This window comes from Manduca sexta, chromosome 13 (assembly GCF_014839805.1).
Source record: "Manduca sexta isolate Smith_Timp_Sample1 chromosome 13, JHU_Msex_v1.0, whole genome shotgun sequence".
Taxonomy (NCBI): Eukaryota; Metazoa; Arthropoda; class Insecta; order Lepidoptera; family Sphingidae; genus Manduca; species Manduca sexta.
The window spans coordinates 994,138-1,001,835 of NC_051127.1; the positions used below are offsets into that span (position 1 = coordinate 994,138).

The window sequence follows — 7,698 nt, forward strand, 5'->3', positions numbered from 1 at the left end:
TAATACCGTTTACATCTATAGATATGTTCTTTATTATCAGCATAACAAAATAAATACTACTGAAAAAAATCTAGTTGGAAATAAAACACCACAGAGTAGCAATTTTTATTTCCTAATAAAATAAATGTAAAGTAAAATCTTGACCACAATGAGGTTGTTGAAATAGGTGATGCATAAAACAAAACCGCTGTTTGAGACGCATGGTCGAACAAATTTGCTGGGAATATAGTAATTATTACCAAAATTGAAAGCAAAAAGTGTTCAAAACAAAATTTAACTCAAGGCAATTTTGCAACCACAAGCTGGGATAAAAATTATGCACCGAGAAGATTTAATTCAAAGATTAGTTTGCGTTTCATTTCTTCGCAGAATGGCGATATTAATTTTCCTTAGCGTTTACTTATAAAATATTGTATAGTGCTTTATTTATGGTTTCAAAATATTAATGCGTATACACGTCAACGTAACTTCGGAAAAAAAATAGTTTAAAAAACACAATAATGTTCAAATAGGTATTATATTTTAAATACTGGCAAATATAATTCTATCAGCTACCCTAGACGAACTCTTTGCCAGCAGTCAAGCGCGACGTATCGCGCCAGAAACACCTAGTTATGAATTTGCGAGGTTGACCGAAGTTAATTATAGCTACGTGTCTCCTGTCTGTAACATAGAGGTATCCATTATTCATGTAATTCATTCTGCAGCACTATTTATGCCACTGTTACTATTTAAAATCTAGATTTCTATTTCTAAAGATGGTATTTTTAATGCCCTTAGTACAGAAACATTTCTTTACAGTAGATTTTTTTTATATAAATATTTTTCGGTAAAGAAAATCATAAATTTCCCGTGTCCGTGCATTTAATATTTTGTGTTAAAGCCTGGACGCGAAGAATAACTAAGAGTAAAACAACAGCTTTTGGAAATTTGTTCTAACTTTTGCAGAGATTATCACAAAATTAATATTGCGAAATATCGCTACGAAATACCTACTCCATTAAAGAATATATGTGAAAAATAGTTATTGAAAATAAATCTACAGGTAGTAACTACCCGTAAGAGTTGATGGACTTAAGATTACATACAATAGCACTCTCAGATACTGAGGTACAATGTTAGATTATGTGTCAACGACTACACTGGGATGAAGGTAGAAAGACGAAAAATAATATTTAAACAATTACATTCCTCACATCGAGTGTCGTCAAGTACAATTCTTCAAAACATTGTCCAGCTTATACTGTTTGAAGTGCCTGTTCTTCACCAAGTAAAATTATATTCACAGTATCTGCTACATCGTTAAACAAACAGCTAAACAAAACAAATTATATATTATTTTCACTTAAATTCTCTATGATTTTATCAGCCAGCTATCAACATAAAATTTATCACACACTAAATCATTTAATTTATTATACCAAGTCACGTGACAGTATTTAAGCGTTGATCTTGAAATGTCATTCAGATAATATAATTATTTCAATTAATTATACTTTGTTTTATGGTGTCAGTAATAATAAACTTTGTTATTATGAAACGTTGTTAGTGGAACTTCCTTTAGAAAACTAGCGTAATTACGTTTTTTTGTACAAGAAATAACCTCAAAACGACTTGAGGTAGGTTATTATTATTTACGACAATTTTATTATGCGAACGCTATGCAATAAACTTTATTTTTAAGCTGTAAAATATTTAAATTTTTCAACTAAAACTATAATCGTTTTAAGAGTACTGTTTACTTTTTATTTAACAGGTTGACTTACTTAATGATTCTTTATGTTTTTGCCAATGTTAGACTTTAAAATGAAATTATTTTACGGATATTATTGCGGTTTTTTTTATAATCATTTACTCCCGACGTTTAAAAGACTTTGCAGCCTTCATGGTATATAGTATAACTTACTACTTTGACTATAGTAACTCAACCATGTAACAATTTGTGAAGGTTTATAACTGAAAATTCGTTTTGATTCCCAATTCTCAAGCGAATTTTATTAATCCTTTTTCCTATGTTTCTGTTCGTCTTTGTGGAAGCAATTTTTTCATCTTATTACATTTACATTTCCAACAACATTAAAGAATTACTCACGCGAATGGAGCACGCACATGTTTAATTTGTAACTGTGCCATCTTGTTACACTACTTGAACGCGTGCGAATAATTGGATGGTTGAATGGATTTGAAATTTTATTATCTTTAGATTCAGTCATTGAATAGATTGACGTATATTCTATTTACACGAACGTCCTAATAAATTATTTGTTCAAAATCTGAACTAAAATGGCAACCAAAACGTCACTGTTATAACATATTTATTCACTTGAACAACAAATAATTTTACTTATTTGATTAATATTTTTATTCAAATCCTGGTTTACACTTAGACTCGAGTTCTTATATCATGAGCGCCTCTCTGTACACAACCACGAGCTGTCAATATTGACCATACTAAAGTCAGTTTGAATTGATTACAGATTATATTACAGTGAATGTTCGGAAGGCCAAATCTAGTACGTTGTACATATATATCGATGATTGAATACTAATTCCATTTACCTTTGTCTCAAATGTGGAATGACTGCAGCACTTTTTCGAAAATATTGCTGTAAGAGCTTGACTGATTTTTTCCGGTCGCTTGTCTGCCGTAAACAATGCTCCATGGGGATCCAGTTTGGGGAATTGAACACGCCAACTCCCGCTTCACAGTTCCTACACGTTGCCACTAAACAAGGAAGTAAAAAAGGTATTTAATTTTTTATATATGTCACTTCGGAAATTAATGTACAAATGTTTCAAATTGTAAATTAAATTTATTAAAAAACGTCTGCCATTGATAATTACGCATACAGACATACAAAGATATGGTTATGACTTATGGTTATGGGCTCCTTTTTCCGCACTAAGCCCGTAAAAAAGTCGGGCCATTGTGCGTGATACAAAGATATTTACATACAAAGATATTTACAAACTGTCAAAATTGTATTAGTGATAGAACAAAGTTATTTAATGTTACAGCGTGCGTTAGTAATATAAAATCCATTTGATGAGAAAATTAAGACAAACATTCTTGCCTAGATTCAATTATAAGGGCGTAAAGATAATGTAATATACCATATTCACACACATGCGAAATGATTTTAATTTTCTTAAAGATAATAAGGAGAATTATGGAAAGAAAATGAAATGGCATTTTGGATTCCTTTGGAATTCTTAATATAATAGTTATAGAAACACTTTTCCTCAATTCTTAGCCTATGAAGTAAAAAAAAAACTTTTTTTTTATAACATAGGCCGCCATACCACCTTGTGCCTTGTTTGGTATTAAATGGTTTCCACTACATAACATAACATAACAAATAACGAAATCATATTTGCAACCCAGACTCGCTGATGACTTCGGAGATGTATATCTTCTTCCTTTTTGCAAAAGAGTTTTAAGTAGCTAGTACATACCACCATCTTAACCTTAGCAGCACTGCAGCAGTTCATGCTGTAGAAAAAAAAAATGATTTATACAACAAATAAACTTATTATATAAAATGCATTTCACGCATGACCTACTTTTAAATGTCACATTATTTCACGTATCTAGTTTGGCTTGGCAAGGATGCGCAACAGTTCAATACAATTCCCCACAGTCACATTACAAGCCAGCCAAACATAAACTATGAGGACATCAGTTTCGCTTGAATAAATAAAGATTTACAAACATTTGGACAAACTCGACGGCGTCGAGTGGCACTCGAAACACGTGCGTTTCGGTATTGTTTTACATTTTTATGCCATTAACGGATATCCAATTTATCTCATGGCCCGCTTTGGAGTGTTATTGTGTCAACGCTATCTAAATTTATAGGTAATTAATGGTTAATTTCATTACTCTTATATAAAGATAGTTCTCCATATAACTGAGGAAAGATAAGATGTATCAACACATGTAAAATGGCACTAGATAAGAGACTGATAATGTTGTCCGGGTTCTACTAAAGCATTTGCTGGCACGGTTTGCTTGTCTTGACAAATCCCATTGGCGTGGCACTGAGTGTAACAGTTTTTAAACTCTTAATAGCATCTTAAGTCTCGAAAAATGTGCTAAGTTTTATAATTAATGCATATTTGCAGATTCTGTTTATAAAATAATGCTATTTGTTTTTTATACACAGCAAAGTGATTCTACTGCACCTGATGATAAGTGGAGTGGGGTCCAACAGAACGTCGACTGACGAGAGATGATTATCCCTCGGCAGTCGACACAAGTATGCCGGCCTGTTGGTACCGGTTATACACAGGGTCAGGCTGATTCCAGAACGCAACACACTTACGTGGGCAGCTATGACGGGTTTTAATACCTTGTGTACGGTGGTCGCTATCCGGGCGGATAAAATATATCGTGCCACCAGCAAATATTCTCCCACACTTTTCATCCCCGAAGAGATAGGCAGAGACGCAACATTTACACCCATTTTCGCCAAGCTTATTACGTTCCATAATAAGATTAATTAAAAACAGATAAAATATAGCGACTCTTTAAGGCGAATTCTTACGTATTCCAAAATGTTTATTATAATTTCCAACGAGTAATTCGAGATAATGTTATTTTCTTAAAGATAATCTCAAGACTAACCTAATAATACACGACATCGTTTATTTTTGTCGCAGCTTATATTTTCTAGAACGCTGAAACTCGGAAATTAAGTCACATATTTTATAAGGAGTACCTACTACGGGTTGACTCATGTTAGCGTGAGATATGCATATCAGATTATAAAACCATATATATTTGAGATTTTGTTAATTTTTATTGTAAATCTCGATTTCGTCAAAAAAGAGACGAAATCAATTTCAAAAGTTAATTGATTTATCGAATACAGCATCCTTATTTCCTTGATCCACAAAGGCCTTAATTTATTTTATATTTTATTTATTTATAAAACCTACAGCTATAATGTACAATATAAAAAAAGGATAGGGCCAAGTTTTGTTCACAGATTTAATATATTTTTATAATTATATATGTAAACATATTTAAAAACGAATCAATATACAGTGAATCAAGTACTGTAGAAAAACTAAACTGCTAATCCTTAAGACTTATTGTAGATGTTTCAAGTTAAGATCAATTGTTGCAAAATAACAAGTCCAGAACGTCGGCACCAATCTAGAGAGTTCGTGCATTGCATTCACAAGTCTATAAAACCTTAATGAGGCTTTATCTACCGTAACATATTTTGTTTGAGATTTTATTCCCCAGAAGTCTCTTAAAACAAAAACAAAGCTTCATTATTGTATGAATTCATTAATGAAACATTTTATTATACACCAAATACATCAAAATGAATACATATATGTTTTTTTGAATCGAGACAATAGGCGGTCTTATCGCTAAAATGCGATCTATTCCAGAAAACCAGTAATCGTGAGGGACATACTCGTATAAACTGCAGAAGGAAGACTGAAGAAGATGGCTTGTATTAAGAAGAAAAATGTCGTAGAAGGCTTTCTATTCTTACAGCAAAAACATAAACTATAGAAAAAAATATAAAGATCCAATAATTGGTGAGAATACTACGAGTTTCAATAGTTGTTTGAGAAGTAAGTAGATTATCACGTTTTTGCTACTGAACCATTAATATGAAATGTAATACAAACTACCATCATACCAGTAGTTCGGCTGTACATAAAAATATTATGAATTGAAAATGTTATAATCTTACTTAAACTTTAACTATTATACAATATTGTATGAAATAAATTCCAAAGCAATGTTTATGTGTATTATTTATCATCTATCTATATACTTATTATAAATCTGTAGAGAGGTCAATTCTGTACATGAAATATATTTCCAAAATGACTATCAGGGGGTGATTAGGGATCGATACTGATGCCAAAAATGCAATTAGTAAAATTTTTGTCTGTCTGTCTGTCTGTCTGTCTGTATAACCGTTATAGGAACAAAAACTACTCGACGGATTTTAACGAAACTTGGTACAAGTATTTATCATACTCCTGTGCTGGTTATAGTATACTTTTCATCACGCTACAATTAATAGGAGCAGAGCAGTGAAGGGAAATGTTGGGAAAACGGGAGAAGTTACTCCATTTTTAAGCTTCCGTCGCGTGTGCAACCTTAATGGTTAAAGCTACACAGAAATCATGTATGACGGAAATGTTCTCCTTAAAATTATGTAAAAAATATCCCACGACAGCATATGTCTATCTTTTATGGTTGACTCACAATAACACGTGTAACTCCCAATAGCTTAGCAGTTCGAAGCTTTCTCATTATATTTGTCTACTCTTACGTTTATAACACTCTCAGTCATCCCGAATTAAAAACGTTAAAATTATTAAATATTCCATAAAAAAGAATCATAGAAATCGGTATAGAAACACCAAAGTTATACATGAAATACGCTAATAATAAGCCATCATGCGTGAATACTGAATCATGCTATAAGGATTAAACACAACATCACGCATTTTTCCCCGAAGGGGTATGCAGAGGGCGCAACCATGGCACCCACTTTTCGCCAAGTGTGTTCCGTCCCATGATGTGATAGGGGGCGAGCCTATCGCCATATCGGGCACAAATTCCAGACTCCGGGCTGATACTGAGCAGAAAAACCCAAATATCACTTTGCCCCACCCGGGATTCGAACCCAGGACCTCAGAGCGCTGCCGTACCGCGCATGCAGTACAACCACGCCACCGAGGCAGCTATAAGGATTATTTTTGTATATATATAAGGTCGCGAACGCACACACAGGCGGCTTGCTTGGCACCTAGAGGCTAGCGAATCACCTAGCGAGTAGCTTCGTAAAACGAACATTCTCGAACGTTCGCGACCGGCTCCATTTTTGAAGTCCGAAATCCACGCGGGCGAAGCTGTGGGCGGAAGCTAGTTATATAATATAATATGTATTATGAAAATTTGAAATTAAAATAAAACCACATTTAGTATTTCAATTTGTTTACGATACAAGAAAATAATTCTTTTGACCGCCCATTATTAGACCGCCAATTGTACTATTGTGTTAATTTTTTATTAATTATATTTTATGTTTGTACTTCTCCTACGATGTACAATAAAGAGTAAAAAATAATCGAATGTTACTGAAGTATAAAAAAAAATGTTTATTTTCGCAGGAATCCAAAATTATAACCAATCTCCCCTTAGACCAATTAACAGACTAATGAATTTACTGTTACTTTAAGCGTTTTTCCATGTTAAATCAGTTCTTAAAGCATGCCGTAACTCGGATTTGAGTTTGTTTAATCAGCCGTCGGTATATCTAATCGATTAGAAACAGCCCGGCGGCGTTTCGGACTTGAAACAACGCTCGAGTCATTAAAATGTCATTAGGCACAAAAGGTAACGAATAAAAATGTAACACACCTGACACACGGACAGATAGTATTGACAATGAATGTGGTTAATGATATTTATGTTTACGCGAATCGAAATAAAACTATTTTGCAGACTTTATCGCGGTTTTTTATAATATAATGTTATCCTGACGTTTCGAAGACTGCAAAAACAAAACAAATACACATCACGCATTTATCTCCGCAGGGTATGCAGAGGCGCGCCAAGGCACCCACTTGTCGCCACGTGTGCTCAGTCCCATGTGATAGGAGGTGAACCTATCGCCATATCGGGCACAAATTCCATACTCCGGTAAGTCTACGAAA

General features: G+C 33.4%; 2 long non-coding RNA genes across 2 annotated transcripts; one reads left to right on the forward strand and one right to left on the reverse strand.

Moving 5' to 3' along the window:
* Nucleotides 1-562: 562 nt before the first annotated feature.
* Nucleotides 563-5,768, forward strand: LOC119189218. Its single transcript, XR_005112300.1, has 2 exons — nt 563-676; nt 5,407-5,768. It is a non-coding gene; the product is annotated as an uncharacterized LOC119189218 (long non-coding RNA).
* LOC119189219 lies at nt 2,483-3,843 on the reverse strand. The gene is made up of 3 exons (XR_005112301.1): nt 3,565-3,843; nt 3,457-3,493; nt 2,483-2,725 (listed from the first exon to the last, which is right to left on the reverse strand). It is a non-coding gene; the product is annotated as an uncharacterized LOC119189219 (long non-coding RNA).
* Nucleotides 5,769-7,698: the final 1,930 nt, after the last annotated feature.